At 45.0% G+C, this 26,292-nt stretch overlaps 1 protein-coding gene across 2 annotated transcripts in view; it reads right to left on the bottom strand.

The window, feature by feature from the left end:
• Nucleotides 1-25,105, bottom strand: part of EPS8L1 (EPS8 signaling adaptor L1) — a 97,455-nt gene extending 72,350 nt beyond the window's left edge. Inside the window, exon 1 of one of the 2 annotated variants that reach the window (XM_077259574.1) lies at nucleotides 24,864-25,105. The gene's annotated coding sequence lies outside the window, so the exon portion shown is untranslated. The remainder of the gene's footprint in view (nucleotides 1-24,863) is intronic. The other variant, XM_077259576.1, reaches the window with a different exon arrangement.
• Between the last annotated feature and the right edge of the window lie 1,187 nt (nucleotides 25,106-26,292).

Raw genomic sequence — 26,292 nt, 5'->3', positions numbered from 1 at the left:
TACATGGTGTCATCATTTTGAATCTTCCCATCTGATTGGCATCACTTCCTTGTCAAGTGTGTTGGAAATAAGATCTAAAACACATAAATGTGGTGTCGGACATGTTGCCTTGAATTCTGGTGCATTCAGGATAGCATTTATTATGCTTACTTATGTAGCACCATCATATTCCGCAGTGTTTACAGACATCATCAGCGCTGTCCGCATTGGGGCTCACAATCTAGATTCCCTATCAGTATGTCTTTGGAGTGTGGGAGGAAACGCACGCAAACACGGGGAGAACATACAGACTAAAAGAGGAGAGAAGCCAGCACTGCTTATGGTCAGACCTGAAATGTCTATGTCCAGACCTGGTCAACCTTTATCCGTGCTGTCCTCTGGTGCCATGGGAGTGATTCAGAAATGCTTCAGGTACAGCTTGCATTTAATGTGGTCTTGCTTTTTAGAGGCTGTAATGGCACAGCGAACATAAAAAACGTAGAGTAGGACTGCCCCATTATGAGAATGCCGTGAAGTGGCGGGGTAGTTCAAAGAATTGATCAATTGTTTGCTAAATGTCTCATTTTTGAAACTCAGTTAGAAATCAATATGTGCACTTTATGTTTTGCATTCTGACCACAAGCAGCGCTGGCTTCTCCCCCTTTTTTACTTAGAACATACAAACTCCTTGTAGATGTTGTCCTTGGTGGGTTTTGATCCCAGCACTGCAAAGAAACAGTGCTAACCACTGAGCCAACGTGCCAGCCACTGAGCCAACATCCTAACCACTGAGCCAACATGCTGCCCATAGTAAATCAGCACAAGTTTTTTTTGGATACACCAATGTTTCGTTCATCAGTTTTTGGTTTTTTTTTGTTTGTTTGTTTTTTTTCAGTCAATGCCAAGAGAGGGATCAAAAGGAAAGAATTATAAAAAGAACGAACTTATCAGTGAAAAAAATAAGTAGTGTTTCCCCCAAAACACCCAGTAACCATTGTTCCCTTTGCTATGAGATCCTCCTATTGCCACGGTATGATATGATGATTGCTGCTCATATCCACACTGCACAAGCCATGTATATAAGCAAAATTTAGCCATAACTAACAATTTAAAAAAAAAAAAAGTGTAAGACAATCAATGATATTTTGAAAAAAACAGAATTGTGTCAAAACATCACAGGGCCTTCATTTCCACAGTAACACATGAGATATTGTACTTTGAGATGCTATTTTTACTATTAAATTATACTACAGTTTGCAAGTTCTTTGCATAATCCTCACAAATGTGGTTACTGTATCAAATGTATTCTAGGAAACAAACTGAACCCTGAAGGAATGGTATCTACACCAAATACCAGCCGTTCCTCTTCAAGCATGGGAACATTTTTTTTTTAATACATTTTTCATGTTTTTTTTTTTCTCCCCCCCCCTCTTTTCTCTATATGTCACAAATACCACCCTGTAATACTACATCAGGTGGATGTTACTTCTGGAAATTAATATATTACACCCTGACAAAGGGGTGTACTGTTTACAGATGAACCCTCCCACAAAAAAAAAAAAAAAAAAATTATATATATATATATATATATATATATATATATATATATATATATATATATATATATATATATATATATATGCGTGCGTGTGTATAGCCACACGTACTGTTGCCATCCCTTATTATACAATGCCCTGTCTTGTTATGTACAGTACCATCCCTTACATATTGGATTATATAGAGCCCTGTTTTTATTACATTCCATCCTGTCTTGTTAGATGTATAATGCAATGATGGCTGATGGAGCATGGGAAAGCTTCTTTTCTAATGGAGGAGCTGATGGACTGGTCGTCTGGTCACCGGCTCCTCCATCAGCAATCATTTTATATCTAAAAAGAGTGGGGACTATGTAATAAAAGAGGGCGCTGTAAATAACAAAAGCAACAAGAATACACTATGTAAAAGACAGTACTGTACATAAAAGCAGAGGAAGCTATATAATATGGGATGGAACCATACATAACTAGAAAGGATGGTATAAAATAAGGGACAATGTTAAACATAATAAAAGAGGAAACTATGCAACTAAGGATGGTGTTATACAGAATTAGTGGGTACACTATACTAAGGGACTGTGTTATACATAATAAGTACGTACATTCTATGCTAAGGGACTGTGTTAGACACACCCCATCATTGTCCTCTTCACCACCTCCATCATTGCCTTCTCCACCACCACTATCATTGCTTTCTCCCCCACCACCCTATATCATTGCTAATCCCATCACCTCCATCATTTCCTCCTCCCCCACCACCCCATCATTGTCTTTTTCCTCACCACTCCCAACATGGCGCATTCCACCACCTCCATCATTGCCCTTTCCACCACCACCATCATTGTATTCTCCCCCACCACCCAATCATTGCCTTTTCCACCATATCCATCATTTCCTCCCCCTTCCACCCACCATTATTGCCCTTTCCACCACCTCCATCATTTCCTCCTCCCCCACCACCCCAATCGTTGCCCATTCCACCACCTCCATCCATTTCCTCCTCCCCCACCATCCCCATCATTGCCCTCTCCCTCACCCCATCATTGCCTTCTCCACATCAGCCCCATCATTGCCTTTTCCACCACATCCATTATTTCCTCCTCCCACACCATCCCCATCATTTCCCTCTCCATCACCCCATCATTGCCCTCTCCTCCCCCTACACACACACATAGCACCATTCACTTCTCTGCACATTGCCCTGCAGTGCTACGCATGCACGCACGTGCACACACATACACACACACACAGAACCTCTCCGCACGCTCTGCCGCAGCATCACCGTCGCCACCTTCTCTCTGGCACAGCCAGCCGCTGAATGATGACGTCATCCAGTGGCGCTGCTGTCTGTGTGAGAGGAAGTGTAGGGCCCCCAGACGCAGGGCCGCGGGGTACTCGGTACCGGGCCTCTCTGTCTCGGTGCTGGGGTTGTCATGGTGGCTAGACCCGGTCCGTGACCCTGCTAACGGGCGTCCAATGAAAGGTGTGATGATGGTGCGTGGTGCAAGGTGCGATGAATAACGAGGACACAGGGTTGCAGTCTCTTTACCTCTTTACTGAAGGCTTCGGGATCCGCAATCCAGAGCACTGCTAACAGGGCTGGCTGAGACCGGCCGGTCCGAGGGCACATCCAGAGTTCCTTTTGCAGGTGGAAATCAGTGCCTACCTACTAGCACCTGTGTGTTGTAGTACCTCCCTGCTGAGCACCACGGGATAGTCCTCACAACTGTTGTGTCTGTTTCTGATGTTCTTTCTCTCTCCGTCCCCCAGATGATATGGCTAGGACGCACCCGTATGACGGGGTAGGCCTGGAGTTATTTTATAGGGACCCTAGAGACGCCCCTCTCCCACAATTGCCTCCGTTGTCTGCTTAGGTGATTTAGGTGAGACAGCCAACCTATAATTAACTGTCCTGCCGCTGTTTGAAGTAATGCTTAGAGCCCAATACTTCCTCGGCATTCCGGCCACCGGCCACGCACCTCAGTAGGATGTTGCCACGATCTTAGGGCACGACTCCTACTGGTTCTATTCTCCTTTGTGCTGTGATCTCGTTTCTCACTTCTCCACAATAAACCTCACTTCGTGTCCTTTCTTAAGATGCCACCGCAACGGGTGCAGGCGCGGCTCCATAACGATCTGTCCTTTTCGCTAGGCCACTGTCAGGATCCCACCCCTGACAGAGACCCCCCTGAATCTTCCCAGGAACTCCCTCTCTCACAGGATGTTGCCTGGGAAAAACCCAGTCAGCTTCTCCCTAACTTCCTATCCAACCCCCAGTTTTACCAGATTGTGAGGAGTGGCCTAATACATAGAACCCTTTGCTCCCCCTGGTGGCCAGAGTGTGAAGTGTAATGTGTGACTCTGATACCTGGTCAGGTGAACTCCTTTAGTGCAATCAGACGTAACATCACTCCCCTTAGTGGCAGAGCAACATCACTGCAACGACCAGGACTCTGGGGCGCTGCAGAAGCACGGGCAGAAAGCAGGACAGATCGCTGCAGCTCCACTGCCTTTCTTTCTTGTAGGCAGCGGAGCTACAGGGATCTCTCCCTGCTGCACATGAGGGCAATCTAGCCAGGGGCCCCCCAGAGCCGGATAAGAAGGCCAGATTGCCCTCATTATTACCCACCCTGTAGGGGCCCCCTCCACCTCCGGGCCCCGGTGCAGCCGCACAGGCTGCACATGCGGTATGTCCGCCCATGAGTAGAACAGATGATGCCAAAGTAGGCACAAGCTCATACATGGGCATAAAAAAAGAGGTCATATTGGATACAGACTCACTGGCATGAAACTGAATGGGAGAAGGTACAGATTAGCTATTAGAAAAACCTTTGTGGCAGTGAGGATGATCAATAATTGGAACAGGCTGCCATGAGAGGTGGTGAGTTCTCCTTCAATGGAAGTCTTCTAATAGAGGCTGGAAAGACATCTGTCTGAGGTGGTTTAGTGACTCCTGCTCTGATCAGGGGGTTGGACACTATGACCAGGAGATCCCTTCCAACTCTAACATTCTAGGGTTCTATTACTTAGCTTTAAATGGGCCAATGAATTCAGATTCAATGTACCGGTAAAAGGTACATTGCACTGCCCTCATCTTGTTTTTGGATATATTGGCAAAAACAAATTGGTTTGTTGGCTTCCTCTTAGTTCATATATAATATACGTATAATATATAATTAATGAGTCAATAGGAATAAACATTTGCTCATCTCCAACATGCTGAACGCCTCTATTTTATATCTGGTATTATGAAAGCTCCTCCCAATACATATCAATGAGTTCAGTTTACTTAAAAGGGGACCTTTCACTGGATTTTTCCATTTAAACCGAGTATCTCTTCCAATTGTCACTTCTTCGCTGAATTTGGAACAGTTTCTTTTTTTCTTCTCTGCCTCTTCTTTCCAAAGTTATGCCCCATGGAAATAAAGATGCAAATTTTCCACCCAGAAAACCACAGAACTTTGCTTTTTCTCCCTTTGAAGCTGACCAATCAAAACATGACCACACCCACAGAGAAGTTCTGTGATGCACGCCCATTTAGTGAAGTGAAAATTTTCTTCTTTAGTGCCATAGGGCATAACTTTGGAACTAAAAGGCACAGAAAGAAAAGAAAAACTGTTCCAGAATCAGCGGAACAGCAGCAATTGGAGGATGTGTTCAGTTTAAATGGAACAAAATCCAGTGAAAAATCCTAAGGCTCCCATTCACATTGTATAAAAAGTCATCTGAAAAAGTCAATATGGATGAAATCGCACATCTATGTATTGTATATGGGGAAATATCTTTTTGTACTCCCGGTCACTGGAAAAAGTTGGTTAGTGAATTTCTCAATGAGAACACAGGATCGCTCGGCTATAAGTGTTTCTTAGTATGGGAGAAATGCTGGAGGAATTAATGATTTTTCTGCCGATAGCAGGACGTCCATTGTGTTTGGGCACTTTGTGACATGTTTACTGTCAGCATTTGGCCATGGCACATAAAGAGAGGTCAATATAAGACTAGGAAGACACAGATAACCATATAGAGCGGAATTTACAGAGCGGCATTCTACATAAACTTCACTGAATTCATAAACCTAAGAGGATTTCTTTTATGGATTGTAAAAAAGTGCTAAACCCCACAATGACAACATTGCCCCTGGTTATAGGGGTGTAGACCAAGCAGTGCGTTATCTAAGTTTTTCGTAAAGGGCCACTTAATGTGGAATTAAAGGAATCTGGCAGCAAAATTATGGTTATTAAACTGCGGCAGGGTGATAGAAGGCTCGTAAATACCTCTGTGGATGGGTCATGGCTAAAATTACGGATTTTATTTGGATGGAAACATTTATATAATCCGCAATGCACCAGTCTCAATAGTAATCTGCGTGGTGCTGCGGCTCTTCGCACGTCCACTCTTTGATTGACATATCACCTAGGTGTGCCAAGTCAATCATTATCAGTAGTTTTTCTCACATTATCAAAAGAACAAAAAAAAAAAAAAAAAGTTTCTCTACCTTCTATCAGTCCGTGAAAAATTAGGATATCTGAGAGATGGCTGATTTTTTTTTTACTTAAATAGATTTCACTTTGCGGATTTTCATCCAACACTTGGATCAATATCAGACATGTTTTCGTGATTTTGCTGGACCAGGAAAAAAAAATAAATCCGTAAACAGCCCCATAAAGCATCATAGGTACAAGTTCTGTCAAAATCATGGATAGCACTTGTACATGAAAAAAATGTGTGAATGAGCCCTAAAAGTCACTACTGCAGCACCGCAAAGATTACTAACAGATTTGGTGTTTTAGATCTTGATTTCTTCATCTTAGAAGAGATTTCTTTAGGAGATGTGGAGACACGGCTATCAGTGGGTGCTATTGTCCACTGCCCTGAGATGACATGGACCAGGACTCGTCCCACTGAACGCCGGCTCTCCTTTCCCGTGGGCATAATACTGCTATTGTTCAATGACCCTGCGTCCCTGTCCTCCAAAGATAGACAACAACCTATATTAACTGATATAGAAGGTAAACAGCAGTCATTCAATAATTTACAAACATCAATTCAAGGGCCAACATTCAGACTCATATGAACAATAGTCTATGACTCCTGATACACCAAAGAAAAACATCAATTCAAGAGTCAACGTTAAGAGTTATGTGAACAATAGTTTATGACTCGGCCTTCTGAAAATATACATCTGGCAGAATTAAGATTAAATGCTGTGTGGTCACAGGGGAGATCGACAAATATTTTTATGAGGCCTACGAACTACAGTCAGGTCTGGATCTTGCTCTGTCCCCATCTACTTTGAGGTCTTCTGGCATGTAGCTACAAGAGTTCGGATCCATCCGGATTGGGTACAACTTTTATTCTCTCTAGTGTCAAGTACATCCCCTGTGTGTTTTATACATGTATCATTACTATTTATTTACTTGCTGCAGGGTATTTGCATTTTTATCCTCAGTTCTCAGAACTACGTCCTTTCCAACATTTGAATATTGGGACATTTAGTCCTTGCCCTGATTACGCCCTAAAAACACATGCTCCAAATGCCTAGTTTTTGGGGTGAGATTTACGTAAACTGCAGCCCTTTTTTCACTCCAGATTGAAAAATAAGCCGAGTTCAAGTCTGGCCCTATAACATCTCATCAGTGGTTTGGTAACCAGATTTTTGTTGACCGATTTCCTTTAATTGGATTAGAAAATGATCATCCTGGACCTGCTGAGATCATTCATAGATGCGTAACTTGGGGATTCACGCCCAGTGTAAAACCTGTAGCAGGGTCCGATCTACCATACGCCATTTACAATACTGGTGGTTTGATATAATGCTTGCGTGAGATTGATGCCTCTGCATTTCCTTAAGGGGGTTGCGCACTACTGGACAACCCCTTCTTAGTAGCGCCAATGCCCATCGTAAAACACAAATTATTCTTAGTTCTCAAACTGCCTTATTAATATAATGTGCGTCCTGGTTACCATAGCAACCAGCCAACATCTGGAATACTGAAAGACTGCAGATAATCAATGGCTGCTGATTGGCTGCAGTGGTCATGTGACAAATTGCAGGAACGGTGCTGGTTCAGGAGTGTTTTTTTTATTATTTTATGATGGGCAGTGAAGCTAATAAGAAGGTGTTGTCCAGTACTGGATGACCCTATAAGCTTTACACATGCTTAACCAAAGCTTCTAGAACAGCTGGGAGGCTCAGGGGTAAAAATAAGAGATCCCTTGGACTTCCGAAATTCCTTAAAAAGTTTTTCTAGGTATTGATGCTGAGCTCCAATGTCCAGAGTCCCGTTCAAAGGTTGGTAGTGGGGTGTAACTGGCCCTAAAAGGGTTAAGATACACACCACAAATACTGTAGAAGTATGGCTACACATATCCATATTAGTTCTTAGTGGGTTTTAACCAAGTTTTTAGGGTATCAATAGAGGATAACTTACTGGTACCCCAGTGATCAGAAGACCGACGTTGAACATGTGCACCATCCATTGTCCCCATAGACAAAGTATGGCGCAGAGGAGCACATGGCCAGCCTCCAATCCATTCAGAAGGACCCCATTCTAAGGATCGTAGGGCTGGACCCCCAGTGGCCAGTAAAATTTTTCCTTTCCAATCAATAGGGAATAAGTAAAAAATTGGCACTAACAGTTTTCCCAGCCTCCATTTGTATCTCAGACAGTGAAATATTGAGAATGATATTCGGTGTCATGGCCGCAGCCCTCGCTCACATCACTGTTGTGCTAACGCAGTTACATGTAGCACTCTGCACATGTAAATGGCCCAGGAGGGGCCGCTAAGATTTGTGCAAACAGACACACCTTGTACATTTATAGAATAAAACCTGGCAGCCCTTCACACACTAATGGGCCAGGAATGCATCTGCAGAAATTCATTTGGAGGATATGAAGACATCTTAACTTTTCATAAGGACCTCGATATGGCCACTTTAAGGTTTCACTTTATCCATTAAAAGTTAGTTAGAACATGCTCTTCTTATGGCGTCCCAATGCTCCTATTTCTGTGCTAGGGACCATCTTGGCAAGCGATGCTAGAAAAATCACTCAGGTCTGGGCCTGCTCTGCCCACGTTTTGAGGCCTTCTGGCACATGGCGAAATACTAGAGATAGGGACTATCCCGATTTTGTCACCTTGTCGCTGTGGGATGATGACTTGTGCTTTTTTTTTTTTTTTAACTCAGAATATCGTCAACTAAGTATGTTATATACATATACTATTACTATTTATTTATTTTCTAATCATTGTTTTTATCCTAGTTTTGTTAGAAAAATCAACAATGGGACAAACTCTCTTGGTGACCAAAGTGGTGGTTTTTATAGAGTGTGCACCACCACCGTCGGACATGACAGCTGTGTTGATTACTGAATGTCAGTCCATCACAATCTCGTAACCCATAAATCTTTAATGACCTCTTACTTCATCTCCCCTGCAAACTGCCCCAGAAAAAAAAAACCAAATATCGCACAGGGCTCATTGGGCATCAATAATTTCTGTGGACTCCTTGAGTGGTGAACGATATTTGACTTGGCCTGCAGAAAGGACATATCCCCAGTAGGCAAGTTCGGCTGGTCTGATGTTGTCCACCTTTCTGAATATTTTTAAGCTTAAATATGTATTTTACGCTAAAAATCATTTTTGCAATTGGGTTTCATTAAAAATTTGTCAGTTTGCCTTCTATAGTGTTGTCTATTGTTGGCTGCAGAAAGAGCTAACTGAGAATCTGTCAGTAAGATAGGCCTCTGTTTTTGACCTCCTCATCTACTTTACGACCACATCAAAGTTGAATGTGCAGTAAAAGCAAAACCTCTGAAAGCCAAATGGTGCTAAATTTTTAATTAAACCCAATTGTAAAAAGTATTTTTGCTCCAAATATATGCATTTAAGTAAGAAAAAAAATCCCAAGAATGAACAACCAGTGTCAGTACTAAAATCTGCATAAAGTGCATTGTAAACAGCTACATAAGCTCGGTTAGTATTTCATAGATTTCATAAACACCCTTAGAAGAAGTAGCTGAGTATCAGCAGAAGCCACCTCTTCACCTGTACAAATACCGGGCCGTAACCACAAGAATCAGACAGTGATCTGCCTGCATTAACCTACTAAGATGCACACAGGACGGGATAGGTGTTCTAGGGTGTTCACTACTTTGTCATTGGTGGCCTCCTCCAGTAAAAACAGTAATGCATGTGATGGAGAAGGGCAACAACTTATATATGGATTCTCCCAGGATAAGTAATTCACAAATATGTCTCCAATGCAAGCTGTCTTCCATACAACTGCATGGTAGACCACTTGCAGTACCACTAATGGCCACTACTGGATGTATGGCGCTGTGCCACTCCTGGTGCACCACTGCCCCTTCAATCAACTGATCGTGGAGGGTGCTGAGCAGGGTCCTCACGTGTTTGGGGGAGTCGGGAAAGAAAATGGTCTGCTGAATTGATGTTCAGCCGGGAGTTATCCAAGGCGTATGGCCAACTTTAGTCAGTGAGTATGCATGATTTTTATTATAGTGTCCATCACACGCATCACATCGCATATTTGGGGTGGCAGTGGTGATAAATGCCAACTAAATAGTGTACATGAGAATGGTTTTCCTTCCACATGAGCTCAGGGAGCATTCAACTTTAGGCAACTGGACAATTAGCTGATTAAAGGGAAGCAATAATCAGAAAATGGCCTATTGCTTCTGGTTTCATGTGTTTAATATTTTTGGCTTTTTTTAACATATCACAATCCATATGAAAAATAAAATATAGAGCTCTTGCAATTCTCATACCGGCTACTTGGATTTTTTTAGATTCTAACTTCCTGTTTCAGGAAACAACACATGTACAGAGAGACAATTTTTAGACTGACACTATCTTTTGTATTGAAGCTTCTAATGAGCTTGTAGAAAGGTCATTATGAAATGGAGCAGGGTCAGCTGTGACCTCGCCTATTGGGACTGGTGGATCCTGTGTTATCAGTTGGGTATAAAGATGTTACCTGCCACTGTAATCCTGCCTCTGATGATAAGGAGCCTGCTGAAAGGACAGGACGTACAAGTCTAAAAAAGCCCCAGTGGCCAGTGTGAATATTGCAAGTTGTTAATAAAGGAGGGTCAGGTATGGGATTGTCCTTCATTGTAGGGTGTCAGGAAATTAATTTCCTAATCCAGACAGCCCTGTAATGAATATTTTGCTATATATAAACCATGTGTCAATTATAATTTTTTGCAAATTTATTAGGACTATTAATAGCATGAAATGTTCTTGCAGGTAACACAGCCCTGGGCGACATTATGAGGAGAAGCAGGGGACGCCCCTTCACACTCATTAGTGTAATTAAATGTACTTCATCAATCGTCTATCAGCACAACGTGTCACTGCCAAAAATATACCGTAATAAGTGTGAAGAGGTGTCCTCCGCGCTGCGCCTTGCCCAGGACAGACAGGAAGGCTTGACATTTTATTAGATAACAGGAACTAAATCATCTTGGTATGTCGGGCAACAGGTGAGTATTGTATAATTATCTGAGAATGGAATGATCTGTGAAGCAAAGCATTCTGGGGATTATAGCTGCTTATCAATAGGTTTGTTTTTTTCTAATTTGTAATTTGACATTTATTAAAATTCCTCTCCGTTTATAGTTTACAGCTCATTGCCTAGGGGTCTGGCCATTGCTGTTGTCTACCAGTGGTGGACGAACATGCACAGTGCTTACAAGCTCTTACCAGTTGAGCTTGTAAGCACTGCTCTGAAGATAGCCAGGATTGCTAGAACATACAGTTAGTTTCCGGCCCCCTGTGATGCTTATGCACAAGAAGAAACGCTGCCTGGATAATTCAGCATTGGGAACGCACAGTTTGGTGCAATGATGCACCGTCCCCCAGAAAGTCTGCTGACTGGGGAGTGGTGCTGCATGAACAATCATTGGAGCACAGTCAGACGGATGTATAAAACAGACCACGATTGGAACATCGTGCAAGAACTGGCCAGTGGCTCAACCGAGCTGAGCGTGACAGCTGCATGAAGATGTCTCTTTGTGGTCGGGAGAGCTGCCAGCCAGTCCATGCATGGTCCAATTTATATAACTGTGCGCCCTTAAAAGGAGAATTAATGTAAAAGGCAGGTTTTCACATCAGCCTTGGATTCTTTAATACAATATTAGAGAAGAAACCTTAGTGTATCTGGTAGAGATTCTTACTTCAATACAAACACCAGTATCAGACTTCACCCCTTTATGGTATTTACATATTGCATCAGTTGGTATGTGCACATAGTTATCTGATAACTAAGCTCCTTCAAGGGTAGGAGAGATTAAGAAAAATTAGGTATAAATTTTAACATTCTGTTCTTTAAATCAGCTTTGTTCAGTGCGATCCTTTAAACTGCAGAATTAAAGGGGATTTGTCACTATGAAAATGCAATCCCATCCTTGGGCACCATGTTATAGAGCAGGAGGAGCGGAGTAGATGGATATATAGTTTTGTAAGAAAAGATTCAGTATAATTTGTGCTTTAACCATTTAAACCTCTGCTCTTTCTGGGATTTTTGGTTCAGTGGGCGGTCCTAGACCAAAAATCCCAGAAAAAGCAGAGATTTAAATGACGACAACATCGGTTATACTGAATCGTTTCTTACAAAACTATATATCAATCTTCTCAGCTCCTCCTGCTCTATAACATGGTGCCCAAGGATGGGATTGCATTTTCATAGTAACGAATCCCCTTTAATTCTGCAGTTTAGAAGGAACAAAAGCTGACAAAGAAAATCAAGCGGAAAATCTTCATGTGTCACTTCAAATGGGTTTTCTGGGAGATTAATTTTGGTTCTGTATGGGTCAAACTCTTGGCACTCCTGTTCTCAATTGTTTTAAAGAGTATTGTAGCCTTTGGGCAATCGCTTCAGCCTTAATATATCCATTGTGCGGCCTACCTGCACAGCATTCACTAGCCTGAAGGTAGGTAGCTGCAGAGCTCACGAGTGCCACTGCCCCACCAACACCTGATCAGCAAGGGTTCAGTGAGCAACACCTCCACTGACCTTAAATACATTTTTAAGCATTGTATCAAAAATGTTAACTAGAAAAAAATATATACTTTATTTATTTTTACAAAAAATGGCGCTGGCTTCCTTTCCCAGGATTTATTTGGCATGTATAAATTCCCCTTTTAAGTAAGTAGGACTGAGATGCAATACTAAACGAAGTACATGCACAAGGGTGGCTGTTTTCTGGAGGGGAAAAAAAAAAGGCGGACTACCTTTTTCTTTTTTAACCCTTGATAGCCCTTTTAAAAGAATATATATATGACTGGTTCAAATAAGGTATTAACAAAGGCAACAACAATGTAGGTTACGGACCATGAAAATGTTGCATTTACCAATCACTTGGATTTTCCCCAGGTATGTACATGTCAATATAAAATGTGTACATATCCATTAAGAACCTTGGGGAGGTGCTATACATTCGTGGGAAAACTGCAGCTCTTGACATCTCAATGACGCCCAACAGTGGAAAAATGTTTTTTTTTCTACATTAATAATATGGAACTCCAAAGTGAGAGCGCAGAAAATATTAATTCACCTTTTCTCCTAACCAACTTCATGAGAGACAGGATTCGAAGCCCATGGATCCCAGGGCAAAAACTGTAACAGGTCCCGACTAGAGAGGAGCGAATCGATCCATTGGACCCGGCAATCTCAGTTAGTATTCCATGGCCGCTGGACTGGAACCTTAAGAGCCGCCTCTTACCTGCTGGCATCTCGGACTCCTCTTTTGATAGTCCAATCTTTTGGCGTGATGCATAAACGACGTTGTACCAGGCTGGCTAATCTAAAGAGGATGCCGGCGGCTAGGAGGTGGTTCTCATGCCTCATCGTCAGCGGCACTGGAATACTGACTTGGCCTCTTAACCAGGGTCCTGCAAATTTTCTCATCTCCTGTCCACAACCATTATATGTCATTTATATTAATGGGCTTCTCAAATACATAGAGGGACCTTTGGGCTCCAACAGGCTACAGGACCAGGGGGCAGCCATTATCTTTCCACTATACATAGTTACTCCCCTGAACGTCATTCTGCTGTGTTTTTTTAGTGGAGTTTTCTAAAAGAAAAAAATAGACAGACAACTTGTCACTTCCCAGAAAGAGTAAAGGACTATCCAGACCTGCCGATTTCAGTCTATTTATGAGAAGACCAGCGCTCGTTTACTGGCCCTTTTTACATGGGGCCATCAAAACCTGATGGTACTGTAGAGACCGCAGGTAAAGAAGGATGCAGGGACAAATAGGAGCCAGAAAGCAAATAGCGTTTTTAACTTTCTTTTTAACTTCCAACCAAAAAGATAACAAACGTTTTCCACGCAGGGAACTTATATACAAGAACACAATCTCGCAGTAAATCCCAATTATTATATGGCCGCCCTGAACTACACCCGTAGAACGCGGCAGCGCCTCACTAGTGACTCCCTACTAAGATAAAGTCAACAACGGTCACTTATCAGTGCTGGTTCAGCGATGTAGTCCTGACGGTGAGGCTCCGACAACGCCGTAGTCCTGATGGCGGAGGAAGGAGGTGTCTTCTGGCGACGGGCCCAGGCGTAGAGTCGAGTCCAGAATGTCTTTTGCGGTGCTGCGTTCCCTCCTGCAGGCGGACGTTGATCCGAGGTAACAGCCTCCCAGTCTAGAGAAGAGTCTTTTTGAGGAGGATTAGGAGAATAATCAGTATCAGTCACAGCTGAGACGAAACCATGCGAGTCTGTAGCACTCTCTGGCAAGGTGTTCTCAGGGAGCGCGGTAATACTGTCCCTGAGCTGGTCAGCACTACCCCTCTGCCTGGGGGGGTCGCTGACGACGAATGCGTCTCTTTTTTGGGGCTCCAGTAATTGCCCGCAGTGTCTGTTGCACGTTTTCCCCCTGCTTCCTGCAAGTCTCACTGCGGCCTGCACACTCACAGCAACTGCGCTGCAGTTTCCTCTCCTCAGAGATTTCCCGCGCTTCTCTGCCCCTGCTTTCGCGCGTTTTGCTTTTTATCCTCTCCTCTCCCTGCGTCACTCTGCCTCCTGTCACATGAGCCTGGCTTCCCATGCACCCCTCAAATCCGTCCCCCGGAACCCCGACTCCCGGCAACAATGGTTCCACCCGTCTGCACAGCTCACCAGGTCCCTGTCCCCTACATTCCCCCACCCTGTATGCTCGCCAGTCCCTGGGCGAGGCCTTCGCACTGACAGGTCGCCCACCTGACGGATTGTTCCACACTTGGGTCTGTCTAGTGTGTAAGTCAGGACTGTAGCGAGTTGGGGGTCTACCGGCAGTAGAATGTTCAGAACGTCGTGGCTCGGGTCCTTGTGTAGGGGGTGTTGGGGGAATGTCGTCAGCGGAAGGGTGACTGGTCAGGGGTAGTGTAGTAGTCGAGATAGGGGGAGTATTTTGACGCCATTCTTCTTCTTCTTCATCATCTTCTTCATCCCACCAATGGTTGTTGAGGGACTCAGTCGTAGGTGGCTCTTCCCTGATTGCGGATTCCGGGGTGTCCGAGTCAACAGAGCGACACAACCGGAGCATGTTGCGATGAAGAATGCGAGTACCTGTACTTCCGAGGGCCTCAGACTGCACTTCATATACAGGTCCATGCGGGTCTATACGGCGAAGCACCCGATAGGGTGTTTTTTCCCAACGATGGTCTAACTTGTTTTGCGGTCTTTGCTCTCGAACGAGTACTCGATCACCTGGCCGGAACTCTGGGGGTTTTGCTGTAGGGGTGCTCCGATGCTCCACTTCCCGAATTCGAGTGTGTACCAGTCGGTGTAAGGTCTGCAGCCGATGCCGATGATCACGCACCCACGAAGCCATCCCTGTTCGGGGGCCTTCTTCCTCCGAAGACAGTTCCAGATCTGTCATGCCTTTTCCGGGGCGCCCAAAGACCACTTCATACGGGGTGCGTCCTGTGACTTGATGAACTCTATTGTTGTAGACCCACACTAGGTCAGACACGTACTCCGGCCAGCGGGCCTTCTGATCTTGTTCTAGCGCACGCAGCATTTGAAGCAAAGTCCGGTTAAACCGCTCACAAGCCCCATTTCCCTGGGGATGATACGGTGTGGTGCGTGACTTATCAATGCCGTAGAGGCGATGCAGCTCTTCCATGACCTTGCCCAAGAAACAGGCGCCTTGATCCGAATGTATTCGCCTCGGACAGCCGTAAACTTGAATAAAGTTCTTACAGATAGCGCTCGCCGCCGAATCAGCTGTCTGATCATGGGTAGGGATGACTACCGCGAATTTTGAAAAATGATCTACCATAACGAGGCAGTGTTCGTAGCCTTGATGCGCTGCTCCAATGGTAATGTAGTCTATCATTAATACTTCAAAAGGGGCAGACGTCGTGATGCTCTGCACAGGCGCCCTTTCCTCCGGTGACTTGGTTAGCTCACATTGTCGACATTGTCTACAGGCAGTTTGTACTTCCGCAAGCAGCCGAGGATGATAGAACCGAGTTTGCAGCCACTTAAACGTCCTCTTCACTCCGAAGTGTGCCCCGGACTCATGAGCTTCTTTAGCAACTGCGGCCACCACAGGCCCTGGTAAGACCATCTGCCAGGTCGGCTCAGAATCTGCCAGAGCCATGGTTAAGTGGCATAAGAGCCCGTCCTGAAGAGTTAGGCGCTCCCACTGCCGCAGAAGAAGGTTCAGATCTGACGGGAGAATTTGTCCAGGGGTTCTCACGGGCAATAGACCATTCGTTATCCACTGTCGCAATGGAGCTAGTTCCTGGTCTTCCTGTTGTAGCCGTATCCATTCGTCCCGACTCTGAACCAACAGTCCTGCAGCCGTTCCGTTCCCGGTCTGTTCCAGGCTCACAGCCGTCTGAGCAGCGCCCCCGATGGCGTAGGGGATTTCTTCTCCCTCCAGCTCCTCATCTCGGTTAGTTCTTGGGGGATTTTTCCGCAGACGAGATAATGCGTCAGCATGAACATTCTCCGCTCCTCGCTTGTAAAGGATACGGTATCTGTACTTGGCCATCCGGGCTACCCAGCGCTGTTCTAGGGCACCCAATTTCGCATTTTCCAGATGTGCCAATGGGTTGTTATCCGTGCGTATCAGCACCTCGGAACCAGCCAGGTACTCAGCGAACCGCTCCGTCATAGCCCACACCACGGCCAGCAGCTCCACCTTGAAAGAACTGTAATTGTCTGGGTTCAACTCAGAGTCATGAAGAGACCGACTCGCATAGGCGATCACTCTCTCCCGCCCATCCTGAACCTGAGACAACACAGCCCCCAATCCCTGAGAGCTGCCGTCGGTGTGTAGGATGAACGGTTGCGAAAAGTCCGCATAAGCCAACACCGGCGGCTCCATGAGAGCTGTCTTCAAGTCCCGGAACGCTGCTTCTTGTGGCTCCTGCCATTGTATCTTCTTTCCCCGTTCCTTGGGGGAGCTTCCTTTCAGCAGGACTTGTAGATTGTGAGAACGGCGAGCAAAATTCTTCACGAAGCGCCGGTAGTACCCAGCGAGGCCCAAGAACGCCCGTACATCTTTAGCGGTCTCCGGTGTGGGCCACTCCTGGATTGCAGCAATCTTCTCCTGCGATGGCCGGACTCCTTCGGCGGACACCACATGCCCCAGGTACTCGATCTGTTCCCGGAACAAGTGACACTTCTGGGGCTTCACCTTAAGCCCGTATTTCAGCAACCGGTCTAGTACCTGTTCCAGTCGGCACAGATGTTCCTCGAATGTTGGGGCGTAGATGATGATGTCATCCAGATAAATGAGAGTGGCCTCGAAGTTCAAATCCCCCAGACACCGCTCCATTAATCGTTGGAAGGTGCCTGGAGCGTTGGCCAGCCCAAACGGCATTCGATTGAACTCAAATAGTCCCATGGGAAGGATGAACGCTGTCTTAGGACGATCTGCTTCTGTCATCGGGACCTGCCAGTATCCGCTGGCTAGGTCTAAGGTGGAAAAATATTTGGCCTGACCCAGCACGGAGAGAGACTCCTCGATACGGGGAAGTGGATAAGAGTCTCGGACGGTGCATGCATTTAGCTTACGATAGTCCACACAGAACCGGAGCGTGCCGTCCTTTTTCCGCACCAGCACGATCGGGGCAGCCCACGGGCTCTGACTCTCGCGGATCACTCCCTTTTGTAGCATCTGGCCTAACAACGTCTTTACTTCCTGGTACATCTGCGGGGGAATCTGTCTGTACCGCTCCCTGATGGGCACTGTATCTCCGGTCGGAATTCCATGTTCGATGGCCGTGGTACAGCCAAAATCATCTTCATGTTGCGCAAACACTTCAGCATAGTGTCCAAGGAGCCGCTGCACTCGCGAGACTTGTGATGGATCCAGACCCGGTAATTCTGCTCGCATATGTTCCAGAATAGTTTGACCTTTTCGTAACGCTATCAGCTCAGGATCCTGTGTAGACCGGACACTGACCATCCAGGGATCAGGGGAATCCACCTTTAACTGTAAAGTATCTGGAGGAGGCATCACTTCTAACGGTCGTAACACTTTGGCCATCTCACTTCGGACCCGTAGCACGACATCGTGTTCGTCCACATTCACACATCGCACTGGTACGGCCCCATTTTTAACAGTAGCCAGAGATCGGGCCACCAGCAGTCCTGTGGGCAAAGGGGACGTAAAGGTGGGCTCAACCTGCACTTGCACTCCTTCCAGAGGGATGCGAGCTCGGATGGGCAGGGATATAACAGTCTGTCCTGGGGGAAACGTCACTTCTGCTGTCGGGGAGGTGATTACTTTCCCTAGTATGTCTCCCTCCTGAAAGGTCTCTTGCACACGGACTTCCCTCACTAACTGTCTGAACACGGAGCCTTGAGGTGTACTGGTCCCCCACTGATTGAGTGTCTCTTGTGTGGTCTCCCCTAACAGCAAACTGCCAAAGACCTTCAATACATTCATCCCCAAAGTCACGATATGTTGTGGGCTGGGATCCCCCCGTGTCAACACAACCCCCCGGCGGCCCAGGTCTTTCCCACATAAAGATATTTGCATCCAGGTGACCCCTTCCACTGGGATGGGCAGCTGATTGGCGGCCTGCAACCGGATTACGGGGCCCCATTGGGGTCTGACTGACACAGGGAAGTGTTTTCTAAAACAGGCCTCGGGCATAGTCGTGACTTGAGATCCGGTGTCCACCAGACAACGTACAGCCCGCCCTTCAAACTCTGCCCAAACCAGGGGGCAGCTGGCAACCAAATTTTCGGGACTTTCACCACCCATCCGCGGGGATTCTGACTCCGAGCGTCGTCCCCTTAGCTCGGAGTCCTCTAGTTTAACGCCCGCCGTGACGAGGCCCTCCCTCTCCGGGGGCACTCCCGTGCGAAATGTCCTGCCTCCCCGCAACCATAGCAAGCACCGGAGACCGGATAATATCCTGAACGAACGCCACGAGCTGGACTCCCAGACCCTTGCCCCCGGGGTAGCTCCCTTGGGCTTCGCGCATTTTTTTTTACTTCGGCCAGTTCGTCTCGGATTTGTTTGAGCTCCTGCCGCATCTCCTGAACCCACGACGGCTCACCCCCTCCTGGTGCAGCGGTCTGGATAACCCGAGCCTCTCCTGTCAGGACCGTCACCAGTTGGTCGCGCAGGGTCACGTCGACATGTCCCATCCCCATACCATCTTTCCGCACGATTGCAATGTTTAGCTCTTGCAGAGCATTCATGTACTGAGTGACAGTCTCGCCCTCTTTTTGTCGCCGTCCAAACAACCGGGCCCGCAGCTCTCCCACGTCGGTGGGATCCCCGTGCGTCCCCTCTAACACATGTAACACCCCGGTAAAAGTATTCCGCTCTGTGGGGGGTCTCAACATCACTGAATCTCGGGCCTCTCCGTCTAATGCCATAATGGCTACCTCAGCTTCCAGGGCCGGGGTCATAGGATGCATTCTCAACAGCCCCCTCATCCTCTCAGTCCAGCTCCACAACAACATGTTGCTCCCATTAAACTTGGGCAAATTGTTTAACATGGCCCCCAATGAGAGAGAAGCTCTAGGCCCAGCCCCATCCTCCGTATCTTCTGGCTCCTTCTTTGGATCCTGCATCCTGCCGACTACGCCAAATGTAGAGACCGCAGGTAAAGAAGGATGCAGGGACAAATAGGAGCCAGAAAGCAAATAGCGTTTTTAACTTTCTTTTTAACTTCCAACCAAAAAGATAACAAACGTTTTCCACGCAGGGAACTTATATACAAGAACACAATCTCGCAGTAAATCCCAATTATTATATGGCCGCCCTGAACTACACCCGTAGAACGCGGCAGCGCCTCACTAGTGACTCCCTACTAAGATAAAGTCAACAACGGTCACTTATCAGTGCTGGTTCAGCGATGTAGTCCTGACGGTGAGGCTCCGACAACGCCGTAGTCCTGATGGCGGAGGAAGGAGGTGTCTTCTGGCGACGGGCCCAGGCGTAGAGTCGAGTCCAGAATGTCTTTTGCGGTGCTGCGTTCCCTCCTGCAGGCGGACGTTGATCCGAGGTAACAGCCTCCCAGTCTAGAGAAGAGTCTTTTTGAGGAGGATTAGGAGAATAATCAGTATCAGTCACAGCTGAGACGAAACCATGCGAGTCTGTAGCACTCTCTGGCAAGGTGTTCTCAGGGAGCGCGGTAATACTGTCCCTGAGCTGGTCAGCACTACCCCTCTGCCTGGGGGGGGTCGCTGACGACGAATGCGTCTCTTTTTTGGGGCTCCAGTAATTGCCCGCAGTGTCTGTTGCACGTTTTCCCCCTGCTTCCTGCAAGTCTCACTGCGGCCTGCACACTCACAGCAACTGCGCTGCAGTTTCCTCTCCTCAGAGATTTCCCGCGCTTCTCTGCCCCTGCTTTCGCGCGTTTTGCTTTTTATCCTCTCCTCTCCCTGCGTCACTCTGCCTCCTGTCACATGAGCCTGGCTTCCCATGCACCCCTCAAATCCGTCCCCCGGAACCCCGACTCCCGGCAACAATGGTTCCACCCGTCTGCACAGCTCACCAGGTCCCTGTCCCCTACAGTACCATAATAAAATTGTTCACATTGTCGTCAGCACATCACAGGTCTACACAAAGATTATTTCATCGTTAATGGTAGGTAATAGGGGATGAGAGTTCTTACAACACTCTCTCAATGATTATTGGCACACCTCAATGGGCTTCTATAGAAATGTGCCTCAGAGAAAAACTCGAAATGGTTCCCGAAAGAAACTGAAAACCAATAGTTCCAAAGAAATCAGTTGAAGTCATTGATACACACTGCAAAAGCACATTCTGTAAAAGCAGTCAGAATACTTCCATCACAAGGTGTTGTATTTGACAATTGCTCAACCAGTTGACCCCCTCAGGGTAGGAAAGGGATTAACATAATTAGCTTGACAACTGACCAAGGTCTACAAGCAGGTAAATACTGCTTGTTCTGTGCAATGATTATGGATAGATGACTTCTAAGGATAATATTGTTATGTACATTGGCTCGGCTGTTGAGGGTCATCTGCCGTCTATAAACCACCATGTCAGGTTGAGGAGAGGTTGACTTGAGGCCGGTATCTTGGTAATGGAAAGGTTTTTAATAATGTTAGATGGTAGCCATGTTAGCTCTGTAAAAACTCTATTGAGACCCTTAAAGCCACAAAACACATTAATCCAACTTCGACCAAGGGTTTCGGAAGACAGTCTAATGTATATGGAGGCCCCTAACTCTCTCCCGAAACATGAGGATCCGGAATTTCTTATTTTGGACTGACAATCCCTTTGTTCTCCCATAGAACACTGAAGAACTCAGATGAACAAATGCGCCGGTGTACTGGAAATATAGCCGCCAAACAATCAACTGAACCATGATTCAGGGAGACTATCTCACTGGATAACACTGTAGTCTAGCAGAGCTGGGGTCCTGAGTTCAAATCCCACCAAGGAGTTTCTATGTTCTCCCCATGTTTGCACGATTTTCCTTCAGGTTCTCCGGTTTCCTACCACACTACAGACATACTTGCAGAGAATCTAGATTGTGAGCCCCGATGGGGACAGTAATTATGTCTGTAAAGCACTGTGGAATATGATGGCGCTATATAAGTGAGAAAGATAAATATATACTCTAAAGCCGATCTGCCGGCAAGGTCTGTTTGGCAGCAACGCTACCTCTGTGTCGGACCCATCTTCAACCACATTGGATTTGATTTACAAGGGTGAGCTGAAACAATTTTTTATTTTTGCGAGTTAGAAGTCCATCCCCCCCTCATGTACATCAAATGGACGGTCATACTTTCCACAATTTTGATTGACTTTCAACTATCGTTTATGGGGGCCTTAACCCTAAGCTCACTTTTTCTGAGCCATCTTCTGAACTGGACTCACTTCTATCTAATCTCATTGGACATGACACCTGCCAATCACTGCTGAATCTGACAAATGTTTCCAAATGGTTGACCACTCCAATAGTCCACTTTTTTTTTTCTATTGACCACTGAAACAATAAGAAAGCACCATAACGAGTTGCCGAGCCCTATTTGATGTCTATATTTTGCATTTACAGCAGGAGGGTGACAGTATGTATTCAGTGCACAGTAACATCACGGGACAGGAGAACAACTGTAATATACAGAAGCTTTATGAATGTCATAAAACTCGGAAGTGACTTCTGACACTTGTATTTGCCATAACCGCACCGATACCGTTAGCGAATACCCTCCTTGGGCCTAAATACAGAAGCTGTGTGATTCATCAGTGATTCAGCTGAAATTTGCCCCATAATACATCAAACTACTCCCATGTGATTACATGAAGATGACAGCGATCGTACGTCCCGTGACGGACCATAGTGCACGGCTGAGTCAGAACTGATCTTTCACTTCCAATCATCACTACAGTCAATAAAAGGCCATTGTGTCATAATAAACATAACTGTGAAAAGCTGAAAATAGATGAGCCAACGCAATTCAAGCCGAGCCTTTACCAGCTGTACAAATCTACGTTTTTCTGAAAGCCCAAGAAGAGTTATTTCAGTTCCCGTTGGATGCACTGAAAATTACTTCTTGTACGGTAGTCGGCAAAAAGATCCATAGATGTAATAGGATTGATCATTTTATTAAAAATTTTAAAAATAAGCTACACGTCATGGTCTAAATACTTTGCTAGTTCCTAATCTTGAGGACCATGGCTGAAAAGATTTGTTTTTAAGGAAATGGAACTGTTACGCGTCCATGGATGAGAGCAGGTATGAAAAAAACATAACCATCCACTCCTGGGTCCTTAAGCTCTCTGCTCAAGGGTTGAATTTTAACCCAGTTAATGTGATGGTTCATGTGTTTTTCGTTACACATCGACCAAAGGCCCGAGTGTAAAATCCAAATTCTGGATCAGACTCGCCCATTATAAGTCAATGGATGGGTAAAAAATGGATCACATACAGGTCCTCATCCTTAGGTCACGCTTTATGTTTTTGCAGATGGTCATCTAAACCCAGACATAAGGTAGGTCCTCAAGGACTAATCCGCTGCGGACTCTCGCAGTGAAATACCCACAGTAACAAAAAACACAGCAGACTTCATCGACATAATACCACCAATCTGCAAGTCCATTTGATCCTTAAAGAGAAATCAGGGTTTGAATTGACCTGCAAATGAGGCTAAAGAGCTACCTTAAATCTGAAGCCTCTGTCACTCCAGCTCTATTCCCTGCTTGACTAATGGCCACTGGTATATCAATTTAAATGTCGATTTCCGAGTAGGAGCCGACCGACCATGTAGAGGTATTGTTGGACTGGTCTTTTGAAAGTGCTACATGCACATATAAATCGTTTTGGGGGTGAAATCTTGCTGACCAATTCCTTTTACTCTCATCCACATGCTTTTATTTTTTTGGTGTGGAATGTGCATGAAATTGGCTTTTATAGCAGCATTTCAATTTATGTTGCAGAAATGCATCTTTTTGGTTTAGATTTTACCCATTTATTCCAAATCTGCAGGTTAATCCATTAACCTAGGATTTTTTTTTTTGTTACATTTCTGCAACAAAAAACACATAAAATTGCATGAATAAGAATAAAATCCTAATGGATTGTAGAAACATAAATGCTACGGATTTCAGAAATCTGTGCATAAAATCCTCTCTGAATACGCAATGTGTGAACATAGCCTTTCCATTGCAAAGAGCAAATCTGCTGAGAAAATGTTGCAAAAATTGACAAGATGCAGATTTCAAATTGACACATGCCAGTAATACATTTGGCACAAACCCCAACACTAAACTAAGCTAACATAGGAGCAGAAAAACAAAAGTGTTAAGCATAGCAAGGAAAAAAAAACTGCTTAATATGCCAAAAACTTGCTCAACAACCTTAGTAAAGGACATAGAATTTGTGCTGCCTGCAGTGGATTAAGAAAGTATTCTAAAACATCACAAATCGTCCAAAAATGTCTTGAGTGATTGATAAACATGGAACCTGAATAAAGCGAGAAAAAAAAACAAAAAAACAGTATGCCAAAGATTAGCACCTAAATGTATGGCAAAAGGACATCCTTTTTCTATACATCCAGTCCCACTGATATTTATTCTGGAAATGTATCTCTTCTGTCTACAGAATGTTTATACAGATCGACAGATAACAGAGATAGGGCTCATTCACACATCATTTACTTTGAAAAAAACTGACCGAATTTCATCACTGATTTCGCTCCAAGTTTCAACATTTTATCAGAGTTTGGTCCGAGTTTCAATAGTTTTTCTTGCATGTAAGATAAAAAAAAAAAAAAAAAATTCTCCACCTACCCCTAGCTAAGAATCTGTGAAAATCGGACTGCACGTTGATGGCAGCCGAGCGCTGTCTGATTCTTTCACGGACCCATTGCAGACATTGGATCAGAATGTCTCCACAGTTTTGCTAAAAATCACAGACATGTAAATGCCCCATTTACGATTATAGGTACGAGTGCTATACGTGAAAAAAAAAAAAAACCTAAATACGGTTGAAAAAAAGACAAATGTCCAGTCAGTTCAAAGAGGGGATTGGAAAAGGGCACAACCACAATGTATGATCCCGATCCCAAGCGTCGATCCACCGGAGCAAACATTCCGAAAAGAACTTTACACATTTGCGTAAATATACCGGTATGACGAAGCATAGAGGTGGACGCAGAATATTCTAAGCTCGTAGCGCAAATATCTAAATCAAATAACGACCGAAAATAAAGTAAGAAAATAATAAGAACCGCATGAGTAATCTCATCAGTATAAAAAACCCTTCTCCAAATCAGGGAGTCGTCATTTGCACCGTGCTCATTGCGGACCCCGCTGACGGTAACATGAACGCCACAGACAGAGCTGAAGGTGAAGCGCTCACCTTAGAACAGGAGCAGTCAGGCAAATCCAAGCGGGTTAATCCACAATCCCAGAGCGATAAATACACATTCCTTCTATAAAGGGCCCAAGGACAGCTCCAGGAGTGTGTGCACCTTCTCCAGGTCCCCAGCCACTAGTGTGACAGGTGCAGGTCCCTCGCCCGTATTTCTCACATGGGGCACACCCACATTCCAGAACACTTGGAAACTAGGTGTAGTTTGGCAACCTGCTCAAACATATGCTGCAGAACGAGGCCAAGGTGGCCCTATAAGAAGCCCAAGGGTGCGATGTTAAAAGGACAGAAAGAGCCGCACTCATAAAGCAGCCATATAGTTTTTGATATGAGACTGAATTATTTTAGAGGATTCCTTTGCAAAAAAAAAAAATCAATTTTTTTTACTTTTTGTATCAGGCCATGATCCCTGCTTTCTAATTCATACAGGGTGGCTCAGTGGTTAGCATCGCAGTCTTGCAGCGCTGGGGGTCTTGGGTTCAAATCCCCCAAAGGATAATGTCTGTAAGGAGTTTGTGGGTTACCTCGATCGAGGGCTGGGCAAACTCGCCCATCACTAATCAGAACACACACAACAGTCTACGGAGCTGTTCACATGTCTGTGTTTTTGCACTAGAAAAAGGAGCCATGTTCATTTTTTAGTTAAAATTACCCATTCAAATCAATGGATTCGTGAAAAAAACAGCACTCTGTGTTGTCCATTTTTTACTGTTTAGTGAGAATCTTTTTCTTGAAATATGAGAAACGGACGATGCACTGATGGTATTTGGAGACACATGGGCCAAAAATGGGCGAAAAGTGGAAAATGGTCTGTTTTATCTCATATGCAAAAAAAAAAAAAAAAAAAAATATATTACTTCTGAAAGAGCGTGACTTTATTTGGGGGGGGTCATGAAAATCACAATATTGCATTGTGTTATTATTGTGTTAATGATTGCTAATGTTTCACACGACACAACCTCCTAGACTTTTGGCAGCAAGACGCACGCAGCTTTTGCCACCGTAGACCATAATAGAAGTCTTGAGCAAATTTGATTACTCTTTTACATCCAAATCCCAACGCTAAAATAATTATTTGCCATGATATTGCATACGGATTGCACAAACCTAAAAAAAAAATTTTTAAAAATTGTCGTCGTGGGGAAATCAGGGCTCTGCTTACCCGTTGACAGTCGAATCCCTGTTTTTCAGGCATATAACGCACACCCCTTATGTACTATGGAGCTTTTCACATGTCCATATTTTTTTGAGGCTTCCAAAAAATAAAAACAGAGACATGTTGAATTAGCATCAAAGGAATTTGGATTTCTTGGAAGTTTGACCGTTTTTCCCACTTTGTCGCAGATCATCGTGGTGGTGATGGCACGATATTGTAATAAGTGCATTGTTCTGTTATTGTGAAGCAACTGGAGGTGTA

Source organism: Ranitomeya variabilis, chromosome 4, assembly GCF_051348905.1.
Source record: "Ranitomeya variabilis isolate aRanVar5 chromosome 4, aRanVar5.hap1, whole genome shotgun sequence".
Taxonomy (NCBI): Eukaryota; Metazoa; Chordata; class Amphibia; order Anura; family Dendrobatidae; genus Ranitomeya; species Ranitomeya variabilis.
This window is presented reverse-complemented; position numbering and strand designations above follow the sequence as displayed.